The sequence below is a fragment of the Leptinotarsa decemlineata genome, unplaced genomic scaffold (genome assembly GCF_025532065.1).
Source record: "Leptinotarsa decemlineata unplaced genomic scaffold, Ldec_3_MD MMD2_P_RNA_scaffold_5, whole genome shotgun sequence".
NCBI classification, from domain to species: Eukaryota; Metazoa; Arthropoda; class Insecta; order Coleoptera; family Chrysomelidae; genus Leptinotarsa; species Leptinotarsa decemlineata.
Window position 1 is genome coordinate 16,270,045 of NW_027412532.1, and position 26,629 is coordinate 16,296,673.

At 33.1% G+C, this 26,629-nt stretch overlaps 1 long non-coding RNA gene across 1 annotated transcript; it reads left to right on the top strand.

Moving 5' to 3' along the window:
• Positions 1 to 13,632: 13,632 nt before the first annotated feature.
• Positions 13,633 to 24,607, top strand: LOC111511273 (uncharacterized). Its single transcript, XR_002722888.2, has 2 exons — positions 13,633 to 14,264; positions 24,299 to 24,607. It is a non-coding gene; the product is annotated as an uncharacterized lncRNA (long non-coding RNA).
• Positions 24,608 to 26,629: the final 2,022 nt, after the last annotated feature.

Genomic DNA, 26,629 nt, shown 5'->3' on the forward strand with positions numbered 1-26,629 from the left:
TGTTATTAGAATGCTTTCAAACACAATTTTGTTTTCATTATCACATTGTCACTTTAATGATAATTTTCTAACTATTTCATAGTATGGTATATTTACTACATCCAAAACAATAAAATAACTGTTATAAAATCAAATTGCTTCCGCTAATATATATTTGCTGTCGCCAAGAATAAAATGCAGCATTCAAAAAGAATCAGCTGACATTGATTTCAGAGGTCGTGTAATAAAGTAGGATTTGTCAGATTAATTTGACTATCGTCCCAAAAATTATATACCTAATAACGTCGTGTAATATTGGTCATTGGAAATAAAATAGGATAAGTGGTTCGTTTTAGACGAATACCCATGTAACTTAGTGCTTCAATTTTGTTCATGCTAAAAACAGGAAAAGGTTATTGATGATTAAAATCCGTCAAGTGGAGCACCATGTTTATATACACTCAAATCACTAGTAGGAAACTCCTTCGAAATTAAGCCTTTATAATCGATGCAAGAAGCTTCTTAGCCAGAACATCCTGACAGATAATATTTATCCAAACAATCCTATCTTCATTTTTACAGAAATCTATAGCTTTAAAAGTAGTCCCACTCTGCCGCAATACCATCACTCCTAGAACTAAGTGTTTCTTAACAGTTTTATAGGGGTGAAAACATTAAAACTCTTGCTATTGATACCAAATTATTTTATAAGTACAAAAGTGAAATTATTAAAATGGCCCCTACCTTTCTATTTATTAGTTTTTAGTTGGTGACATATCTATTATATTTTCCTAGTGTCCAATACAAAATTACTTTTTGCACCTTCAAGAAATTGTTATAAAATTGTATTTCAATTATTTTGTAAGATTGTTCACGAATAGTGTTAGAAATATTTTGTAGTAACTGCCGAAATATTCATAAAACTATTTTGTAGTGTTTGTGAAAGTCCTTACAAAATATTAATGAAGACTATAATGTTTTATAAAACGGTGCCGATTTCCTATTCATAGCTGTTTTATAAACACATTGAAAACATTTCTGGGAGAAATACGGTTTTATAATTTTTTTCTCCGAAACGTTTTCACAACCATTATGAAATATAAAATTGCTAGTTGGGTCCTATTCGTATCGAAAATGGCAAATACTTCATCCACGTATCGGATCCAGGTTCGTGGAAAGTAATCCAACTCTTCCTTTGCTTTCATTTTTGCTCATGAACAGGTCAGCCATGAAAGGAGATAACGGGTTTCCCATTGCCATTGGTAACAATATAATGTTACCCATAAAAACAGTTGGCGAACTGGAAGCAATTTTGTTCCATGCAAATTTAGGCAAGCGGGATGTACTCTTCGACTACTTCACCACTTATTTCATCAACATCCAAATGAGGATTGTGATGAGAAATATGTTGGTCAAACCAAACGGACTATATTAGCTCGCTACAAGGAACATGGTTCTCATATTCCGTTTCAGAAATCGGAGAAATCTAGGGTCGCTCAATATGTCCACAGAATAAGTGAGAAATGTTTGAAATTGTTAATAGTATTATTAAAAGTGATTGTGGATACATGATACCAAGGCGTTCAGAGAGTCGAAATGAATATCGCAATGTTCACAGATTTTATTGAAGCTACTGCACATAAAATTCAATGGTGATCGTACACAACATTTTTGCGTGATGCTTCGCAATAGAATTTCAGATTGTGTCGACCTTCACTTCTTGGTACTAAGAAATTGATCTCGGGTAAAAGAACCGTATTTTCTATATTGTTGTTTAGTAATTTATGCAGGAATTTTTTACCAAGGATAACTCTCCTATTCTCCAAAGATGTCATATGAAATCGTGTCAATAAAATGTTATAATCGATGCCTCTCGTGAGGTATTGTCCATCAACTTTAAGACATAAGTATTTTAGGAACTTCCTTTGCACGCTCTCAATTGATGTTTTTTGGTGGTCGTAAACTGGATTCCATAACACAGAGCCATACTCTAACTTAGATCTGGCATACACAAAATATATCAATTTTAAGGTGGCAATACTTTTGAAGTTTTTGCCATTTCTGTAAATGAATCCAAGCATCCTATTTGCATCAGCAGTCATATTCCTTATACAGGGGTGCGCAAAAGTCCGGAATAAAATTAATATCTTTTTAACCAGTATTTTAGGAAAAAAACGCTGAAACACGTCAGTTGATTTCACGTGTTACGCATTTTTTGGCAATAAAATGAATTTTTTTCAAACCCTTAGCTGCAACCCTTCCCAACTTTTTTTTTTCAAATACAAACCTATGTCGTGTATGGGCTCATTGAAAGGCTCGTAAAAATGGATTCTGACCATACCCTTTTTTTGTGGTTACAACGAAATGAGAAAAAACTCTTTTGAAAAGTTACAAATACCTAACTTAGTGCTATCTACGGGTGAATTAACGTAACAGATGCTGAAATTGGCCTCCACCCTCTACTTGGCAGGCTCCTAGGCGATGGTAAAACCCGTCTACGGAATTCCGAATGGCCTCAGCCGGTTTGTTATGTGATTCCACTCTAATTCTGCTTTTTAGATCTTCAATATTAGCCGGCCTATTTTGATAAACATTGTCTTTGATATATCCCCAATAAAAATAAACAAATGGCGTTAAGTCTGGGTTTCTTGGCGGCCATTCAATTGTACCACGTCGTCCAATCCAGCGTCCTGCAAATATGTCATCGAGATATTCTCTGACATTAATACCAAAATGTGGGGGAGCGCCGTCCTAATGGAACCAAAGTGTTTCAGTGGGGATATCTGGATCTGCTTCATTGGGAAACATAACAGCTAAAGCAGGGACTAATTCAAAGCGTAAAAAGTCTAAGTAGCGTGCAGCTGTAAGGTTTCCCTCAAAAAAGTATGGCCCTAATATTCTGTTGTTGATGATGCCTGAGAGTATGTAGAGTGAAAACCCATTATTCTCGTCACATCGCCTCATTATTTCCTCACAAAATTGCAAACGCCTGTTATAGTCATCTTCCAAGAGCTCTTGGACAAGACATACCTCATATGGGTGGTACTTTTCTGTTTTCAAAAACCTCCCAATCGTACGTCTAGACGCAGGATTGTTTCGGGCTAATGAAACCGTTGACAAATGTGGATCTTCCTGCAGAGATACGGCAATGTCCAATTTTTGATCTTCGTCTAAAACATGTGGCCGGCCACTACTGGGCAAGTCCTTCACTGTATCGTGTTTTTCAAATTTGTGTAAGATCTTACTCACAGTAGCCTGGGAAATGTAATTTTCCGGATATTTTGCATTAAATAAAGTACACACCTCATTTTGACTCCGCATTATATCCCCACATCCCAACAATATCAAGACTTCGATACGCTGCCTCTCTAACAATACCATTTTTGTTTAGCAAATTAAAAAAGAACACTTTGAAGGTACCCAATTAATAAACTAAACATACATATTTTCAATTTCACCCAGAAATGCCACAATTTTAAAACTGAGTCAAGACAATAGTTCTTACCGGGGCATTCATTTTGGTACAAAAAATGCAACAACTTTTTTCTCTTTTTGAAATACACTGGTCAACAATTGCTTGGGATGGAACTAATTTTATGTGCAAGTTTTTGGTGAAAAAATAAAATCCACAGAATGTTGATGATACATTACGTTCAGTTTTACACATAAATCAATAAAATTTGTTGTGGTGCCTGGTCCGGTTGGTCTGTTCTTAAAATTTGTAAGCTTTTAGAAGGTAGGTACTGGTGATCCTTAGCAATTGTTGAGCAATGTACCTACATCATCACCACTTATTTGTTTTTTGCAACGTTAATTCACCCATAGATAGCACTAAGTAGGTATTTCTAACTTTTTTGGTTTCAAAAGAGTTTTTTCTCATTTCGTGGTAGCTGCATGAGTAAAAAAAAATAAAGGTTATGGCCAGATTCCATTTTTACGAGCTTTTCAATGAGTCCATACACGACATAGGTTTCCATTTGAAAAAAAAGTTGGGGAGGGTTGCAGCTAAGGGGTTGAAAAAAAATATTTCATTTTATTGCCAAAAAATGCGTACAACGTGAAAACAACTGACGTATTTCAACGTTTTTTTCCTAAAATACTGGTTGAAAAGATATTAATTTTATTCCGGACTTTTGCGCACCCCTGTATGTGTTGTAAATGTTAATTTACTGTCGTATGTTATACCAAGATCTTTTACCTCATGTACGCGGTTGTCTGTAGTATTGTAGATTGAATAATCGTACATTTAAGTTCGCTTTTTTGTTGTGAATGATATTATTATACATTTGGATATGTTCAGTTGTAGACGATTATTATTACACTAAAGTTTGATTAAATCTAATTCATGTTGTACATATTGGCAGTCAGTAATGTCGTCGATTTTATAATATAGTTTTAGGTCGTCTGCAAATAGTAGGCTAGGAATATTCAAAGAGGTTGTCCACTCATTAATAAAAAATTGAAAATAAAAGAGTTCCAAGATTAGAACCTTGTGGTACTCTAGATGTAACTACGTACTGAGCCGATTTGAAAGATTCATAGTCAACAAATTGTTTTCTGTTAATTAGATATGACTCAATTCGAGTAAGCAGTTGGTTAGAGAGTCCCAATTTTGTTAATTTGCTGTGAAGAACGTAATAGTCTATTTGATCGAAGGCTTTTTGAAAGTCTAAGTAAACAACATCAACTTGTTTTTGCTTGTCCAGGGACCTACAGAGATATTGATTTAAATATGCAAGATTTGTCATACATGATCTTTGTTGTACGAAACCATGTTGAGTAGGAGAAATAACTTTTTGAATATGGGAGTACATAACATTTTGCACATATCTAAGAGTTTATAAAAGTTACATAAAATTGAAATTGCCCTTCAGTTTGCGATATCGCTAGAGTCGCCTTTTTTTAATATCGGACAAATTCGAGCAACAATAACAGGTAGAGTTAAGTAATACTAACTACTAGTTACTAAGCCACTAGCTTATGAAAACACAAAAATAGTAGTGAAATATAGTCATAATGATCTCTTGAGAACGCTAACTTGGTTAGCGTTGGGTGTTGGGAAAGTTTTTTCAATAGATTAATTTTTTCGCCAGGAGTTCCAGTACGAATTATCATATTTTCAAATTCTCAAATCAATTTTTCATATCTTCTTTGTTTCTAATATTTGCCAACAACATTCAAACAAATGGCACCCCAAGTTATAATTTACATATCAATCTGTCAATTCTAATAATCATTGAACTGGAGAAAGAATTCTTTTTCTCACAATTTTAAAAAAATTGCATTTTATTCTCCAATTAGGTTAAGAGAGCGAGTTTCATAAATATTGAAAAAATGTTGAAGGTTATTGTCAGAAATACTCGTGAATAAAATCTAAATTTTCAGTTTCACATAGAATACCCCCTTGCTGAAATTATTTGTTACTGAAACAATATTATTTTTGTCTGGATACTTTGAAATTCAATCAGCATACACCCGCAGGAACTGACCTATTCTATTACCGAAGATCATCCGTGAAATTTCATTGAAACTGTATCCATAACTCAGCCTTCCTTCACAATTATTTTTACACTGTGAAACACTAGTCAACTTCTCGAGATATTTATTTTAAGCTCCAGACGAATCGGATTTTCCTTGGAACATATGAATAATAACCGAAACAAATTCACGGGAGTAGGACTTTTCTCGAATTGCTCGCTCACTGGCTGTATTAGTTTACACGATGATTGAGACATGACTGAAGTTCAGATGGAATGGCACTGGAAGATAAGAGCTCTTGACACGTTTTGATTATGTTGTCATTATCCAATTTCCCTATCAAATCGGTCAAGTACAAGTCGGGCCTGATAATACGCTACTACTTAGGAATTTGTGATGTACTGTTTGGAACCTTTGGTGTAGTAATGAATATTACTGGAAGTTTTTCCAACACCAAATCGTTATTTTTACACCTCGACACGTGTTTCGATCACCAAGTGATCATCTTCAAGAGGAAGATAAAACTAAAAACTACTCAAAACTAAAGCTACTTATACTAATCAGGTACATCATACGGGTAGGTAGTCAGTAATACCACTCATACAAGTGTACCACCCTAAATTAATTTTACAATTGGCCTTTCTATTATTTTACAATATGTCCTTATGTATGTTTAAATGTTACAGCTATATATAGAACAATTTTCAGCTATATAAAATTAGTTTCACAATATTGCCTATCTAAATATATTTACAATGTGTCTTTTTGTAGTAATCAGTAAACCCAACAATATTATTTCAACAAGCTATTTGGTATTGGTCCGTTATCGTTATTCATAATATCATTATGTTTACTTATTTCTACAGTCTCATAGGCATCTAGTTGCCTATTGTTGTTTAACTTGTGTAACTAATCTTAAAGAACTGAAGTCTATGGAATGGTTTCGTTGCAAAATATAGACTTCCCAAAAGGCTCTGCAGTGTATGGACAGACAAAAAGATCTATTAAAGTGAGATATAAGGAAAACATAGCGCACTTAAAATATGGAAGACCTGAAAAATCAGCAGTCGCCCATCATATTTTGCAACGAAACCATTCCATAGACTTCAGTTCTTTAAGATTAGTTAGACAAGTTAACAACAGGCAACTAGATGCCTATGAGAGTGTAGAAATAAGTGAACACAATAATATTATGAATAACGATGACGGACCTATACCAAAGAGCATACTATATAGCTTGTTAAAATAAAATAAAATAATGTTGTTGGGTTTACTGATTACTACAAAAAGACACATTGTAAATATATTTAGATAGGCAATATTGTGAAACTAATTTTATATAGCTGAAAATTGTTCTATATATAGCTGTAACATTTAAACATACATAAGGACATATTGTAAAATAATAGAAAGGCCAATTGTACACTTGTATGGGTGTACTAATTACCTACCTGTATGATGTACCTGATTAGTATAAGTAGCTTTAGATTTGAGTAGTTTTTAGTTTTATCTTCCTCTTGAAGATGATCACTTGGTGATCGAAACACGTGTCGAGGTGTAAAAATAACGATTTGGTGTTGGGAAAAAACTCCAGTAATATTCTTTACTGAGGAATTGTCAAATGATTAAAAGCTTTAACAGTTTGATAGAGTTATGCCTTTATGTTTTTATCAAAATGAAATCATAAGAGTAAATTGCCGAAACATTTCTTTAACGTCCCCCCCTTTCCTTTTTTGAACGGGTCAACTGAAATAATTGAAATTTGGGATAATGAAAGCAATGCATGAAAACTTTATTTTGAAGTGAAATTGACAGTTGTAACTGTCAAGATGGCGACTGAGTGCCATCTGGAAAACATTAAATGGAAAGGGGGGTCTTGTGACACATCATTTTGAAGCCCCTGACGAATACTTCAAAACCCTAGAATGTGAAGTTAATATTATCACCTACTACGAAATGGCGGAACATTAAATAATGTCCTGAAGACAAACACATTAATATCGATTTCCACAACTGTATTCATTCATTGAACTTCATAAATAACATCATCCTGTTAGACCAGTGGTGTTATTTCTAACATCGCCATCGTATAAAATTTTCAAATTCCTGATGAATGACATTAAAAACTAACTACACCCACTTCTCATTCAGTATCAAAAACTCTAACGAACTAATAAATAATACCTTAAAATATTCATCTGCAACCTAATTCTAAATTAGTTTCGTTCGATGTCACAAATTTATTCCCAAGCATTCTTTCAAAAGATTAGCCTGTACATTGAATTATTATTTTGAAAAACAGTAGAACGAGTGAAAAATCCACCTATTTATTTATAACATTGTTTTTTCAATAATGAATGTATACGGTATTTTACAGCCGTATTGTATAAATGAAACATGTGTTGCTTGCCTATTATCTATCGTTCATAGGTTAAACTGTTCTTGGAAAAACCAAAATTTTTTTCGAAATTTAATGATATACAAAATTTTAATCAGCGGCAATGCTTCTAACACGCCTTGAAAATTATCAACTTTTTCATAATTTTGTTTAATATGACAATAGTGCATCGAGTTTGCAGGACGTGATCAGATTTGCATAAGTTGACAGAGCCACTGTCACAAATAACCAGATAAACATTTTCTAGTAACTGATTGATGAAAAAACACATCAGTATCGTTGTAATATATTCAAGCTTATACAATAACTATCATTACCCCTTCAATCGTAATATTTTGAAGAGATCTGAATATCAAATGAAAAGGTGGAGTATTTTCCTATTCGCGTCAGCTCCACGTCAGAGAGAATACACAGCAAAGCCTCGTCTGAACATCCAATCAGGTTATGTCGATTCTAGTGCACGTGATAAATTCGCCCTCAATATTCCCAACACGTGACTAAGTGATGAGTTGGAGAATCATTTCAAAACAACTATTCACGAAGACCTCATTATTTTTATTTCTACCTCACTGAGCATTCGTTGTGGTAACCCCATATGCACGTTTCTAGACTCCTTTCAATTCACCATTCAATTTGTGTTCAATATATATTTCAACAACAGAGCAACGGTTGCTAATGATGTTAGAGTTAGAAGAGACACAAAAAACGACAGAGGATTTTTCGTTCAGTGGTCAATGTCAAAGCTTTTGTCGCTTCTCTTAAGATAAGTACAGACTGGCTAAAATGTTAGCAACATATTTGTTGGACACAGCAACTTGAATCCGTTTAAACCAAATCAGTTCAAAACCAACTCAGTTTTGTAGTAAAAATGGAACTGAACACTGCTGCTGGTGGTGCTAGTGCTGCTTTCATCATTACAGCTATACATGCCTAAAAACAAGGAAGAAGATGATGGCAGGGACAGTTTTTAACAAATATGGCAAGCTATGGCAACAACTTAATGTACTTTCAAACTTACTTTCAAACGATGGTAGCTTGTTCCTTAACTTTAATGTCCCACAATAAGGTAGGAAGTGCAAACAGTTCAATTAGATCCATCACCAGCTTTTTGCTCCATATCACATTTACTGCTAAATGATATTTTCATAAACTACACGATTTGATCTCCACAAACTTTAGTTTTAAAAAATATCAGGAAATGTTTCGCTCACACAGTAGCTTTTTCGTAGAGAATTACGTACTAAAAGTTCATTCTTACTCTGATATTCATATACCCGACATAATCACAATCAAGACTACCTACTCAGGAATTCACTCGATCAAACTACCTGAAATATCTACAACTTTCATACAGGGTATTTCAAATTAAGTCAGCACCATTGCCAACTCCGTTATTATTGATGCTACGATTTCGGTTGAATGAGCAAACTAGTAGCATTTTTAATGGCTTTCTCGATTTGACAGTCAAAATATTTCATGAAATGAATTTTTTATGGAACACTATATTTTATCATGCATTTCAATTCGTAAAAACATTCTCAAAAAAAAACTCATATCAGATTTCTTCCTAAAATTGAAAATGAGCGATTTATGTGGAAATATTCATTTATTTCACTAGTACAAAACCTATTCTTCTTTTTGGCAAATAAAACCTCATGACTGTCCAAACAACCAATTTTGGTACTCATACGAATGACGATATTTTGTTACTAACAGCAAAAAGGAATAACAGAAGATCCGAACCTAAATCGACCTTCACCGAGCTGATAATAGAATGATAATGAATTTAGTATATTAGAAAATATGTTAAAAATGGGTTCGCTAAAAAAATCCTACGAACCCATTATAACATATTTTCTAATATACTTAATTATTTATAAAATATATTCCATTCTATTATCAGCTCGGTGAAGGTCGATTTAGGTTCGGATCTTAGACTAGAAAAAGTTGCGCTGGGATTTGAACTTGTGAAACTCGTAAATATCATGTCTTACCATCATGTCACAAAACCATAATTTCCATCTTAAAGCCATTCCACTAGCCGTATTTATTTCGTGAATCAAAACATGTCTGCTATAATACTGGAGCGTCATATTAATGCGGTTGGAGAAAATGTGTTTGATTCAATCAAACAGAATAATTATGAGTTATCAAGTTGCTTCGTAACTTTCTTGAAAAACATTTTTTTTTTACTTTTTTTATAATGAAACAATATAAATTCAATATCATATGGAACGCCGTATTACTTTTTATTGTCACAAATATTCATTCCTCAATTTATTCAACTAACAATTTATTTGTTTGAATTTAATTGATTCATGAATTTGTTCGACACATTAAAAACGATTGTTTGCAAAATTTGTTCTATTTTAAATGACACTTGATTTAAAATGTTACATGAATTAATTTGTTTGATGAAAAGTTGCGAACAGTTATAATATAGATTTCATTGTTTGCAATTTTTGGAAGTAAATGTTTGTCATATATACTTTTTTTGTAACTATCGAATAATTTACTACAATTCTGTGAAACATGAATGAAATTGTTTGTTGATAATTATAGTTACATGAATTGAAACGATTGTTGATAATTTTAATTCGGCGCTAGCGTCAAGCGGATTCTTGCAGAAGCTGAATTTCAAAATCTGGCAACATGATAGTCTAGTGATAGTAAGACAATATTCTTTACTACATATCACATTTACTGCTAAATAATTAGCTTTTTAAAAAGATTGATGAAATAAAATGATACTTGCTTGAGAATCTTTTGCACAAAAGTTTTAAATTGAATGCATTAAAGTGGATGTTGGAAATATTCAACACGTTCAATAAAATTGAAATATAACAATCTTTATTATTCATAGAAAAATATTAAGTATGGAAAGTTAATTTGCTATATTTTCAGACAAACAAAAGTCTATTTTTATTACCCACAATGTTTCATGGGAAAACTCTGACAGCCATTCAAATATATTCAATGAAATTTTATTCCCAAACTTACTTTTAGAAAGTGAATTTAAAGTTTCATTATAATTCAACAGTCATATAAATAACTTACATTTTATTCAAAGGTCAAAATTATATGCGGAATTGAAACGTTTGTTGAATTTACTCGAATAATACATTCCATTGACTGTTGAATGAAAATGTTTGTTCATTGCTGAGTTGAACTATATGTATATAGATTATTTTTCAGCATAATATATAGTAAATTGGCGTTTCATTTTCCAATACTCTGAAACAATATTTTTCTTCGGAATTAATAAAAGCTTCAAGTTATTTCATTAGTCTTTTTTATTCAAATAACAAATTTATTCATGTAACATTTTAAATCAGGTGTCATTTAAAATAAAACAAATTTTGCGAACGATCGTTTTTAATGTGTCCAATAAATGCATGAATCAATTAAATTCAAACAAATTAATTGTTAGGTGAATACATTGAGGAATGAATATTTGTGACAATAAAAAGTAAAACGGCGTTCCATAATATCAGGTACACAGATACAAATACATATTTGAATATAAATATCAAAAATATTGGTACAGGAGCATGAAGAAACTTTCCCTCGAGTATCTCAAAGGTGCGATTTTGTTCCATACTTTTCATAAAAGAGGACGTATGCTCCACTCGCAAGTATTATCAAGTATATCATGACAATGTCAAATTATTGTAATTGTCCACTACTGTTCGGATATTTCTAGAAATGCCGTTTTCCCATCTAGAAGTGTGCTGAGGCACAAAATCTCTTCAACACTGATCTTGATTTGATCAATGGGCTATCAAGTGAACATGATTTGAAAATTAATCCTAATAAAACAATGATGATGCACTTTGGATCGCAGAAGAATCGAAAATTTGCAGAAAACAATTTCCGTTTAGAACTAGGTTATACTATGTTGACTCCTGTCAATACAGCTAAAAACTTAGGGGGCATGCTTGACACTGATCTTAGATTTACTAGTCATGTTAAAAATTTAATGAAAAAAGCTTATATGTCATTGAAACTGTTATACTGTAATCGTTTTATTTTGAGCCAACCTCTAAAAAGAATGCTCTGTGATAGTTTGGTGCTAAGCCATTTCAACTACTGTGACTTCATATATGGGCCATACTTATATGATTCAGATAAAAAAATAATACAAAAAGTGCAAAATTCTTGTTGCCGCCTAATTCATGGACTTCGTAAGTATGATTCAATTTCTGAAGCCTTTAAAAACTCCCGCTGGCTCAATATGAAAAACCGTATGATTCATCATTTGGGTTGTTTTGTCCATAAATTGATCACCCTTCCCCATTCTCCTCTTTTAATACAAAAACTAATTCTGCGTGAAAATATTCACTCAAGAAACATCAGACATAAAAACAAATTAACTATGCCACGACATCGCACTGCACAGTTTCAGAGATCATTTCTTTTTGGTGCTGTAAAACTCATTGCCTGAGCAATTTGAAGAGATTCAATATCAGGAAATTCAAATACAAATATAAAAATTATATCTATGATAGTCAGTAATGTCAACTTTTACTTTTTAGACAACAGATCAATTCAATTAAATTATTTATCAACTATCTTTAGAAGGTAATCACAAATTATTATTTTATTTACGGTTCTCATTTCGTGGTACCATCACTGTTAATTGCTTTTATTTTTGTATGTTTGCGTGCATTATGGAGTGGTGCTTGTTGGTTGAGTTAGAGTAGCTTTGAGCTAGACTTCGCCAAGGAGTACCAGAATCTCCTGTAAACTATTTTCATTTTCAAATATATCTTTGTATTGTTTTTTTTGTATTATCAATAAAGCCGATTTATTATTATTATTAAAAATGTGATATGTTAGAATTCTACTTGTTTTGCCAGAAAAATAGCGTAATATCACTCCAACACTACAGCAATTCGTTTCCCGATCGTGAATTACCTAATTGGCGTTTTTTTTACTGTGCTGCTTCTTCGATTCAGGAACGATGAAAAAGTTTTTGAGAAGAGGAGAACTGAAAAACTTTTGGAAAAAATAAGTTATTTGCACGAAATTCGGTACCCGGGGTTTTTTGACGTGGGAAATCATAATTTCGTATTAATTTTCATGAAACATCTAGAGGGCGCTGCCTACGCTGTCATTATTTATTTCAAATTGCCCTAACTCTTTTGACAGTAAACTTTTGGTACTTTTCATGAAAAAACCTAATTTCCACTCCTTTTCCAAGTAAAAAAGGTACACCTCCTCAACAACACTGGAGGTTATCGTTTTCGAGATATTTACAATTTTCTATATCGATGCATATTACTTTATAGCCAAATTTGATTTCAATAATTTTTGTCACTCTCCGCTTGCAAATTAAGTTGATTAAATCGAGTAGGCTATGAAAGTTTGTTTATAAAAATTCACAGTTCGGAGTTTATATTTTTGGATGGTTTTCGGGTTTTGCAGTGGTCTTCTTTGGTTATGATTTCCAAACGTTTCGACTGCAACTGCGGCAGTCATCTTCAGTAGCGTGGTCGAAGTACTCTTCTTGTATGGCGGGTTCGAGCGTACTTCCCACACGATTTGGATGACATGTCTTCATTTGGATGTCTTTCAATGCTGTCTATCAGATCTTTGGTAGATATGTTCTTTCTTCCTTTCTGTTGAATTTATCTTGGTGTTTGTGTATTTCTATGGCTTCCAAATGAAATTATGCCATGTTACCCAAATCTCGTGGAAAGTACGCGCGAATCCACCATTACAGAAAGTGTGCGAAAAATCAGCACTACAAATAACATGGCAGAAATGAAAGCCTCAGTTTCAGTTGCTACGTCAAAAAGAGTACTTCGACCACACCACTGAAGAGGACTGCCGCAGTTATAGTTGAAACGTTTGGAGATTGTAACCAAAGAAGACCACGGCAAAACCCGGAAACCACCAAAACATTGAGCTAGCCGTGAAAGCCTATACATTCCCTATATCAACCTGGGTATGCTCTTAGATGCATCTACTGTTACGAAGAATCACATAATTGAATGAACGTTGGACTCCAAGTAGCGGTCTCATGATCGTAATATTCGGAACATTGGAACTTCTCTCATTAATCCGCTAACGCTACATTCGTCTCCTACCAATATCTCTGACGAGTTGATACTCATCAATAACACGGAAATATACTTGGCACACCTCCATAACTTTATGTAACAATCTGCAACACCAACCGAAAAATAAATTCAGTATTTGTTCATTTGTCCATCAGTAGCCATCGACAAAAATGTTCTCCAGGTGTATCTGCCTCTCGAAAATCTCCTTCACAAAACCTAGCACATTGTTGACGAATATTTTCGAAATGAATCGAGTTCTGTGCGTACTGGTCATAGCCAAGTCATTGCACAAGGCGCTGAGAGATTTCTGATGGCTATTTTTAAGAAAATTTGGAAGTAGAAAGGTATTTTAGTTGTCGCATAACGCATTGAATCATTTTTCATTTATCATTCGCAGACTCTATAATCGACTCATTATATTTGTTAAATGCTTCGTTGATAAATTAATATAAATGTGATGTTACCTGTTGTTAATACAGAAAAAAGTTTCCTATTTTGGGTACTAGAATAATCTTTCTTCAGATCGGAAATAGCAATAGTTGTTTTTGAACTATTCGCCAAAAACTATAATTGTCGAATTTCGTTTTTGGCTTTACCGCATCCATTTCGAATGATATAAAAAAAGGAAGAGGAACTTCCGATACTGTTTCATATTTTTTGTAATTGTTAAGTGGAATTCTGTTGCTTAAGTGGAATAGCTTCAAGCTAGACTTCGTCAACAGTTTATGAATTAAACATTTATGTACTGTTCTGGAATAACAATAAAAAGGCGTTTTTTTTGTGGTTTAAAGGCGTCGACTACGAGGTCAATGGCCTTCTACTATCAGTTTGTTTATCATTTGCTTTCTTGTTAAAATTTTTGAGTATAGCCCAATAGCTTTCATAAATTTTATAATTCTATCCAGACTTTATGAAACAGTATTTCTCCCAGAAATGTTTTCAGAATGTTTATAAAACAGCCGTTTTATAAAACATTATATCTGTCTGCAAACACTACAAAACAGTTTTATGAACATTTAGGCAGTTACTATAAACATTTTTCAACACTCTTAAAAAGTAGTGTCGTAAAGAATCTTATAAAATAATTGAAATACAATTTTATAAGAGTTTTTTTAGTAATTCCAAGTAAGCGTTGTGAAATATAATGCATCCTAAAGCGATAACGATAAAATAAAAAAGTGTTCAAAATGTTTTCTTGTAGATGCAAGAAGTCATTTTGTATTGGACACCAGGAAAATGTAATAGATATGTCACCAAATAAAAACTAACAAATGGAAAGGTTGGGACCATTTTAATAATTTCACTTTTATACGTATATATACGTATATTGTTTGTGCTTCAAAGATATTTTTGATATTTAACTGCGAATGAAATTTTATTGACAAATATACAATAGCCTATTATTAGTAAAATTTAAGGGCGCCACTCTTTCATTAAGATTTTAAAAAAAATTATTAAATAGATATACAAAAATTAACTTTGTCGACGTATTAATTTTCTACTTGCAAATTAACTCTGTTTGTTCTAAATAACAAATTCTTATAATATCTATGTACTTTCCATCTGCAAATATTACTATATATGCAGTAATTCATATTTTCAACTCATCTAATGAACCCCTGAAATCAATGTCAAATTTGATTTTATAACAGTTATTTTGTTGTTTTGGAATTTTAGTAAATATACCATACTATGAAATAGTTGGGAAATTATCATTAAAGTGACAATATAGTAATGAAAACAAAATTGTGTTTGAAAGCATTCCAATAAAATAATTTCATTAAAGCTACAGGAAGCAGTTATAAAATATTCTTGAAATAGTTTTATAAAGAGGATACAAACCTCACAGAAAAGTAATGTGAAACTTCTTCAAAACAATTTACTTTTATAGGAAAATATGTTTTATAAGTTAGTTGTAAAAAAGTTTCTGTGATAATTTCGTGACTATTTTATAACGTATTCATGATTTCATTTTATAAACGTTTCTATAACAAATTTATTAAACACTTTTATTGCCTACAATTGTATTATATTCACGGCTCGTCTAATATAATGAAATAGCATTTTGGAAGTAATTATAAAATACCAACAAAATGAAACTGTTCCAGGACCATGAAATTATAAAACAATTTTGCTGGTTGGGTTGGTTGGTATTCTCTAGATCTCGCCCCCAACGATCTTTCCCTGTTCTCAGATCTCAAGATAATGCTCGCTGGAAAGAAATTGTATGACCGCTATAATCGAAAATTTACCAAAATTTTTTTTTTCTATGTTAGCCTACGAAATTTTTTTATCCCGACTGTTAGTTGCTGAATTTACTGAAAGTAGTTTTCATTCCCGATAGAAAGGACTATTCGGCGTTTTGTAGATCCGATTATTTCACTTCATATCACAACACAAGAATGTCACACGAAATGGTTACGAGTTTGATAAAAGTATTGAATCTTGCGATAATGTAAATATGAAAGTCTACCACCCAACTTTCGTCCAACAGAACGATAATTAAATTGATAGATTGTCTGGAAGATAGGTTCAATCGCCCCGAAGAGGAGCAATTATGAAGTCGACAGGATCACATGATTTCACACATATAGATTATTTTCGACAAGCTACATTGGTGAAAGGTAAAAGTGAAACCTCTGGAGTATAATAGAACGAGCTCTTTTCCCAATCAGCAAATATGCAATACTTGGCGTCTTCAATTTGGTTAGTGAAACGAGCGTCGAGAAAAGTATTGCATTTCTGATGATTGGGAACAGAGCTTGTTCTGAAGATACATTAAATCAGTGGTCCACAATAAGAACCTCAATACTTTGGAATTGAGGACAAGAATAGCTACTGTAGATGATTCCATATTGATTTTTTTCAATTAATCTGGAAAGTCTTTGCATTTTTGCACATTGTATAAACGAGCTGAAATATCAAGGAAGTAATATCAAGTAGAATTAAATCGAAATTTCTTCAAATTTAGTTATTATACTGATGGGTAGCATATACATCGAAATCATCACATCAGATAAGATACCAGAAAAGAGAAACGAAACGTACGTCAAATGTTTTTATAACCTACATCATCATGTACTCATGTAATACATCACCATAACGAATTTTATTATATTCAAACACGTAGAAATATATTAGAATCATAAACTCCTTTGATCATAACATCATCATATCTGCAAATGATTTCGCAAAATCTATAAAATTCCGTAGTGATGAAATAATACCGAGAAAACAGATCATTTATAGGAATCGGTATTGTCGGTTGATTGGACAAACCATCAACACTGACATAAAAAACTTGGCAAGTTGACTTGGGTGTCACACCAATAGGTGGTTCCACTTTTGTCTCGTTTACTTTTATGCAGCTATTTTTTATCAAGTACTCTTCTTGGTTATTCACAGTATGACTTCAATCGAGGACCGCCTGCCCGGTAATGACGATGCCAACAGGCTACAAAATTTGTATGATTATATTACAATATAAAAATTATTATGAAAGGTCTCAACTTACTGTTAGTGAGGATGGCCGTGTCGAAAATAATGTTACATTGAAACTAATGAAACATGTCAATACAATAGAAAAGTCACTACATTAAACAAGGTTGACTCCTCACTGGATTTAAAAAAGATTATTGAATTAAAATTTACTAAAAATCTTCATTTGTTTTAAAATTATGGATTACCGGTAAAAGCCTTATGGTTGAAGAACAAAGAGAGAGACAACAACAATTGACAATGACAGTTGTTATGTGATTAAGTTTGAAAAAAGTGTGTTTGTCAGTCTATGATAAAAATATGGAACAAAGGAGAACTGTTGGTGTGGTACAGGTGTGATCAGAGACATCTGCTGTTATATAAGTAAATCAATGAGAAAATCCAAAATCAATTATGTTCAATTTAATATTAATTAATTGACAACACCCTTATTGGTTTTGAGGAAAACAAGTTGTTGTTAAATGAAAGTAAAACCCTGCCATAGGAAGGTTGAAAATTTGTTTAAAAAAGAAAATATTTAAATTGTTATGAATTATAATAATGAAAAACTAGAATTATTACTGGTTTATTACTGATCTTCTAAGGCAATTATTTGATTGAATTATGAATGACATTTCCAAAAACAACCTTTTAGATGTATTTCTTTCACTTAATAAAATTTTAGCTGAATTATAGTCCATTTCATGACCTTCTTTGGAGACATAATTACTAAGAGCACATCTCTCAGAATGGAACCTACTATCACTTTTATGTGAACTGATTCTGTATTTAAGTAGTCTTGACGTTTGACCCATATATTCACTGCCACAATTTAAACATGGAATGGAATAGATTAATTGAGTTTGAAAGTTAATAGGAGTTCTATCTTTAAGTTTCGAAAATAATTTATTAATGGTTGATATGTCAATATGCTTCTGAAAGCTATTTTTACATTCAAATTTTTTAATATTCTGCATAACTTAGGTGTCATATCGCTTATATATGGTGAAGAAGAGAAGAGTATAGGAACTGGAGGTGTATCAGCCCCAATTGCCATATTGTCAGACTGTACAAGTTTCTATCCAACTGGTTGTTATTGTTGATTTGAACGTCAATGGTCAGTGGTTTTCTTAAGTACAGGATCTGGGTGAGAGATATTGGTAAATAATTGGCAAAAAATATATTTAATTTTTTTATGAAACGAAGGATCGAAAATCTTCAGAATGCGGTTCTTCATTTGCTTGACCAAATTAATTTTCGTCCACTACTTATGGTATGACCAATAGTTCAAGAATATACCAGAACTCATAGGCTTACGATACCAATCTATGAGTAGAGTATTATCTGGTGTTCTGATTGCCTTAGTGTCGAGAAAAGGAACCCATTGTTCGTTGTTTTCAGTTTCGATGGTGAACTGTATGTAAGGGTCATAACTATTGAATATGTCAACAATCTCAGATATTCCATTTTGAGGAAGGAAGATGATAATGTCATCGACATATTTTTTTATAAAAAAGAGATTTAAGGGAAGTACCTGTAAGATCAAATCAAGCAGATCATCCATGACATATGTCGCTAAAATGGGGCTAGTCTTAGCTCCCATGGGAGTACCAAAATATTGTTTATAAATTTTACCATTAAATGAAAAATATGTATTGTTAAAAAAGAAAGTTATGAATTGGAATAAGTCGTCTTTATTAATGTCACAAAACTGACTGATACGTCCCCATTTTCTAACAATAGATCTGAGACAAGCATCTAAATAGACATTGCCGAAAAGAGATACCACATCTAAGCTAGCGTTCACATGAGTATTAGGTAATTTCATATTATTGAATGTAGACGAAACATGAAAAGAATCTTTAATAAAATATTGGTTGTCAAATTTCTTAAAATGTCTGTTAGAAATGATGCAAGTTTTTCAGTAGGAGGGCCAATTGAAGCACCGACAGGTTAGACCGTTGAACTTTCAATGGAGGATCTTTACTCACTTGTGAGTAGGAATCACAATTTTCAATGAGGTTTTTAGAAAAGGTAATATATTGGTCACGGTCGAGAATCATAGTGACATTGCATTTATCAGATTTGGTAACAATGAGATTTGGATTATTTTTTAAGAAACGTTTTGTTTTGATGAAAAGGTGTTGGAAAAAATTATTGTTAATATATTTCCTGGAAGTAATAAAATTATCAATAATATTAGTAGACCGTGCTACTATGGACTTTTTTTCATTTTCATTAGTAATAGTAGATGTGATGTAGTCAACATCAGCTAAAAGGTTCTTTATGGAAAATGTCCCATCAACGATGGGTTCAATGCTAAATTTGGGGGTTCCTAATTTCATCATCTGCTTTTTACCCGTACTTGTACGTTAATACATGTAGAAAGCAGATAATATTAGATGATGCTAACTTGGTTAGCGAAACGCGCGTCGAGAAATAGCATCTTTGTTCTGGTGAAGAAAAACTGTTTTCGAAAGAATTTTGATTTGGTTGTCATGACAAAAAAAAACAAAATTAGTGCAGAATCCAGTAGAAGGGAGCCTTCATTCCTTTCCCTGGACACAGATTGACCAGAAAAATTGCCTTCAAAACTGCAGAACACAAGAGACTGATAAAAATCTCAGGATTCCGGGTTTGAATAGATTAAGTTTTAATGTATACTAAAGACATTATAGAAGAACTATACGTTTATACGTTCAACATTCATCATCAAACATTGGCAACAGTGGAGTTCCATTACCGGAAGCATCAAGTGGTGGGCGATTAAACGTGGATGTACGCATCTATTAACGATAAATGTTAATGTTGTCCATGCACTAATTAGCCTACACTCCGCAATGAATGAATTAGCACTTGTTAACAGTTTTAGAATGGAAAATTAAGTAGGTTAAATTACAGTTCAATTCATATACAGGTCATCCAAAAGAGATGATGACAAGAGAGACACTTTCATATAAATGGGATATCTGTAATGCAGGTGGAAAATGAAACTATACCAAGAGCTAATACCCACACATTTTTTCGGTAGCTAACAGCGAATGCGACAGCGGTGAGACTAACTTTGTTATATGTCATCAAAATATGACTCTGTGATATAATTGTTTTCTATTATAGGTTTATGTGTTTGTATGTTTCAATTGCTTATAATTGACGTTATCCTTGTTTCAGTATCAGAATAGTATCTCTTTACTATTCCTTATTTTCCAACAAGTAAAAAAATATATTATCATTATCATTTTTCCCTAAGGTTGCGCTGGTCGGGCCCTATCCCCCAAATCCCCGATACATTCCAGAGGTTGCGCCAGCATTATCAACCATACACCATGGGGCAAGTGAGTATTCGGTCAGAAAATATTCTGCTCCAAGCAAGCCCAGTGAGCCAACTAAGTTGTTCAACTAAGATTTCTGCTTTAGTGCGGAGTGCAGCACTAAAATCACACGGCAACACGCACTGAAGAAGAAATATCCTCTTTTTCCTCCTCTTTTCAGATGATATTCGTCTCGCCAGGAGCTGAAGACTCCTCGACAAATATCGTCTTTCTCTGATGGTAGAGAAGAACTACATTATACTTATTAGCTTGCGAAGGAGCCCGACGATAGGCAACACCGGTGTCTCGTCAATGCCTTAAAAGTACTGTAGGGGGTAATGAAGCGATCTTAGGACCGCTTTATGACGATGGATATAGGCTGAGACCGTACATGCTGAAAATGCTGACAGTAAGTGCATTAGGGTCTCAGTCTCCTCGTGGCAGGTCCTGCACCTTGTTTCAGAAACCACTATATCCATCACACTACTGCAGTAAACTAGTAAACTGAGGTGTCTACCATCCTGGAATGCCATGATGAACTCCTCAGTTTCCGATTTCAGCCCACTCGACCTGAGAAAAGCGAAGGTCAGGCGCTTTGATAAGCCGAGGTCTTGGATGTTGCTGAAAAAGACCCCATGCATTGGCTTATCCTTGTATGATATTGAGTCAGGTGACGTATAGTTCAAGTAAACGATATAGTGCAACCTGAGAAGGTACATGCTGAAAATGCTGACAGTAAGTGCATTAGGGTCTCAGTCTCCTCGTGGCAGGTCCTGCACCTTGTTTCAGAAACCACTATATCCATCACACGACTGCGGTAAACTAGTAAACTGAGGTGTCTACCATCCTGGAATGCTATGATGAACCCCTCAGTTTCCGATTTCAGCCCACTCGACCTGAGAAAAGCGAAGGCCAGGAGCTTTGTTAAGCCGAGGTCTTGAATGTTGCTGAAAAAGACCCCATGCATTGGCTTATCCTTGTATGATATTGAGTCAGGTGACGTATAGTTCAAGTAAACGATATAGTGCAACCTACCTTCCAACACTTCCCCTTTAATAATATAGTTAGGGAGCTGTTTCTTAAACAGAAGCTAACTAATAATTTTGTTATTCAATAATCATTTCTGATTATATAAGAATCACAATAACTATTATATATATATATATATATATATATATATATATATATATATATATATATTTATATATATATATTTATATATATATATATATATATATATATATATATATATATATATATATATATATATATATATATATATATTTATATATATATATTTATATATATATATATATATATATATATATATATATATATTTATATATTTATTTACCCAAATATTTATATATATATACAATCGATCGCTTCAAAAACACTTCACTATCTTTCTTTGAAAGCTTCTGATAATTCCTCTTCCATATTATCTGTTTCACTATCACTGTCGTCACCTAAATCAATAATGAATTCATTTCCGCCATTATTATGGAAGTATCCAATCTCCATATAGCCTTTTTCAACTAATATTACTTTTTTAATCCTCTTCTATCAGACTTCTTTGGTAATATTAGATACTTCTTCTTTAACTATCTCTGTTACCTTCTTATCAAATTTTGGAAAATTATTTTTACGTCTGATGCTTTGGTTCAGTGAACCCCAAATCAACTCGATGCGATTGAAAACACATAAATAGGGGGGAAGTCACAGTATGGTGTGTCCATACTTTTCAGCAATACTCTCAAGGGCATAATTATATATAATTTCAAGTAGTTAGTTTTTGGTATATTTATCTTCAAAATACAAATTAGTATCCATTGAAAAACTTTGTATTTCATCTTTCCTCGAATTTTATTCGGTACTTTGATGAGCTGCCGCGTTATCAAGAACTATCACACTATTCGCATCCAAATTTGGGATCAATGTGTTTTCAAACCATTCCTCAAAAATATTAGCTTTCATGTTCTTATGATAGTCAACATTGCAGTCCTCAAGTTTTTTTGCACATAATTTCAAAAAATTCGGAACCCATCCTTCACTTCCTCCGCAATGCACAATGATTAGTAGCGATTCTTTGTTTGCAGGCATGTTAGGCGTACACATTCTCGAACCATCAGTCCACCCTTTCGTAACTATGTCGTGAGTGGCATACCAAGTTTCGTCCAAATAGAAAATTTTCCGTTGTTCTTGTCTATATTTAGTTATTTGTTCTGAGTATTTATTACGCAATTCCACTTTTCTTCTGCTTTCCGTAACTGCTTGTCGTTTTTTTTATTTTAAATCTAAATCCTAGTTTCTTTATTCAATTCTGAAGAGTTTTGTCACAGCATCTCACATTATGTCCGGAAGTATTCAGTAACAGTCGTATATCACACATCGCGTCTTGCGTTCATAAGGTGTGTTTTTGACTATTTTACGTACAGTTGAGAAAGGAATTTCGGTCAAATCTGATGTTGCTTGTAATAGTTTGTTTCCCTCGAAACCAAACTTGAGATGTAGATTCTTATATACATTGAAACATACTCTCTGTGCAAATGCATCCGAATCTTATTCACTGGTATCTCTTTTTCGCATTGTTCACAATCGCTATTGGAAAAAGTCTGCGTTGTTAATACAATCGTTATTACTATTAGTACTTGTCCAAGGACGCCACATTTTAAACAGATAAAAAAAATTTCAAGTAATTATAACTGCATCAATATTGAATTCCATCAATCTAATCGCGATCAGTTCCTGAACTGAACATTGACGACACAAGGGCGATACTCATCTCCACATTCTATTCGTCACCATAACATGACTTCAAATGCAATTTTATGACTTTTCAGTCAATCATAACATTCGGTTAGTAAAAATCATCCAATACGAATCGCCAATTCTTCAGTCTACGTGGACTAGTTGGCAGCGGCTTTATTTCTCTGTATTGGTTTTTCTGGCCTTTGAGAACGCCGACAATTTAAGTATGCACAGTACCAATTACCTCGATTACACCTGACTCAATGTCGAAAGTCATGACAATTCAAATATATATCTAACCTACTTTGTATACATGTCAGTACGTCGTAGGATTTCTTTCTCTAAGTCTCAGAACTAAGTTCCATAGAAAATTTCATTGTTTTAGATGTCGTAAGGAGTATGTAATGACGAAACTAAAATCTATGAATCGTCCGAAGGCAAGGAAAAAGTTAGTTATATGACGGCGACCTCTAACAGCCAATAGTAAATACTAATGCAGACAGTGGCGGTCAAAAGTGAAATATATAAGTGAAAATGAAATAAAACTAAAAATGAGAGAAAAGTTTTATCAACTGTAATATAAACAATAAAGATTGGATAGCGGCAAAGCGTTCACATCCCGGCCGGGTAACGTTTCTTTAATTCATTTTTTCCTTCAGATATGTTCAAAAGCCGGTAATTCAGTCTTTTGTGAAATAAAACTATTTTCATTTACTGTATTGAATGTCACATATATATGAACCCATTAAAAATTCAACACTATCATGTCATTTCATATTTTCCTTTTGATATACGGAATGTTCAAAAAGTTGTAAAAACATAATGTATTTTTGTTTCAGATTTTATCCAAAATGGGCACATCACTCTAGCAGATATACCTAGGGAAATAAGAATAACTTAATTGAAATTTTTTTCTCAGCAGAAGAAAGAAGAAAGGGAACATTGACAAAAATAACTAGAATTGAGAAAACTTGGACGATCAGCAAAATTCAAATAGTATTGAAACGAAGAAAGAATATTTTTGTGACGACGTTATTCGAAAATTATATCGATTGAATTATGATATGAAGAAACTTTTATTACAAAATATATGTTACGAATATTAATTTGTTATGAGCAATAAATAAATTGACATCTAGATTTCCATATCACGGAGAATTTTCAATTACTAAAATTCATTTACATTTACAAGTTTGTATTTCATCTCAAATGTGAAACACTCTTTAGTATGAAATTAGTAAAATATGTTGATATGAAGACTCCACTTTTCTCGACAGTTTGTTTTTTGGTTCACCTCGATATCTTTTTATTAAAGTTACACATTCTTAAAGAAAATGATGGATGGATGAATTCAAATCGTGAAATCAAGCCTAACTCGATTGAATAACAACACATGGTAGCAAAATGTGAAATCAATATTAACCGCATATTACTCCCTCGAGCTGAAATGACATTTATTCTTCTATACATGTTTTATTAAACTAAACCGCTTATATTCACTCAAGAAATAGCTTCCATTGCCCTAAGAGTGCTCTTTGCAATTCGTTTAGAGTTACCAGGCCTCGAATTCGTCTACCGAGCATTTCGATATTATTTAAATCTGAACTATGCGTTGGCCATTTTATCTGAGGCATGTTCCCATTATTTAGGTAAGTTATATCTATCAGAGTTGTATGCCATACAATAGAAGCATATTATCTCATACCAACTCTGCGTGTGGAACAGCATAAGATGCTAACATTTCATACATGCACCTTTCAGCATTGATAGCTTTCCTAGGAACAAAATTAAATTAGTGCGAATTGAGCCTGATGTTTACTACTGTGATAGGGCAGTTTCAGACTCGACCCGTCTGCAACGAGCTGAGTCGATAGAAGGTGATTCGCAATACTGAGATTAACGAAAACTTGCCAAGAAAAAAATCGCTTTTCAGGACTAGTGAACGAATGCATAACCACATTTGTTGTTTTCATGGCCAGTTCAGATTCATGTGACCTTCAAGAAAGACGAGGTGTCTAGTAAATCATTTTGGTAAGACTCCCCAATCTCCTAATTTTCCTCCACCGGCTGGAAATCAATTGAAAACCAGAAATATATATCCTAAAACGAGCAACTCAAGTTATGTAGGTCTCCACTCTTGAATTTATGAGTTTAACAACCCCTATAATCATCAGTGTTGAATTTTAAAGTTGGCACCCTGGTTCGTACAACTACCTGTTGTTCAACTACCTGTCCTTACATCTTACCTGAAAACTCCCGATACTTGATAATGGGGTTAAACCCGAAACCGGTCGTATAAATAAAATTAACTAGTGGTAATAAGACAAAAGTGTTTTATTCATTTCATTGAAGTTATCATAAATTACCACAATCTAAGCAAGTCATCAATCTCACATATTAGAAACAATGGAATCTTGATAGCAACAGACAAAAATATAAATGTAACCAAGCAAAACAGTGTGTCCTCGATACTTATCATGAATCTTTTTTGTTACAATGTTACGAATGAAATTATTTCCTATGGATACTAACAATTTCTAACGATATTATAATTGAGCACTTTTCTCTTGAAATAAACCGAGATATTCGTGAAGTAAGTACATATATTTCCACTACAAAAAAGCATTTTATATATTCGACAGAAAACATAAACATCGCTCCCATGCCTAGATTTTTGAAAGCTATCTATCTGTGCTGAGAATCGCATGTTACAAGGTAAGACCTTGTTAATCTTCAGCTCGTGTCCTCTTCTGAGGATTGTTGTTCGAAGTGGACAACAGCTGGTTAATGGAAAAACATTTCAACAGAACAGATCCCTCTGCAGCTTTCCCCAAAAACAGGCATCTGGATGAAACAGCGTTGCATTCGTAATTCAGTATCATCAGTGGTACACAACTGGCCCATAAATGCAATGATTGACCCTTGTTTATCTTAGTTGAACGGGAATTAGGTTTTCTGTGGGTTCCATAGTTGATCTTTGCGTAGGAGACATAGCTATTTTTATTTCTCATTCGGGGTTGTTCTCCTTGAGATCGGCCGATGTAAAATATTGAATTCACGATATTACGCCACAAATGCAAAAAAGAATATCCCAACGTTCATATACGTATATTGCTCCAAAATTATACAATACACTTCCATATGAAATCAAATTGATTCATCACATCGCC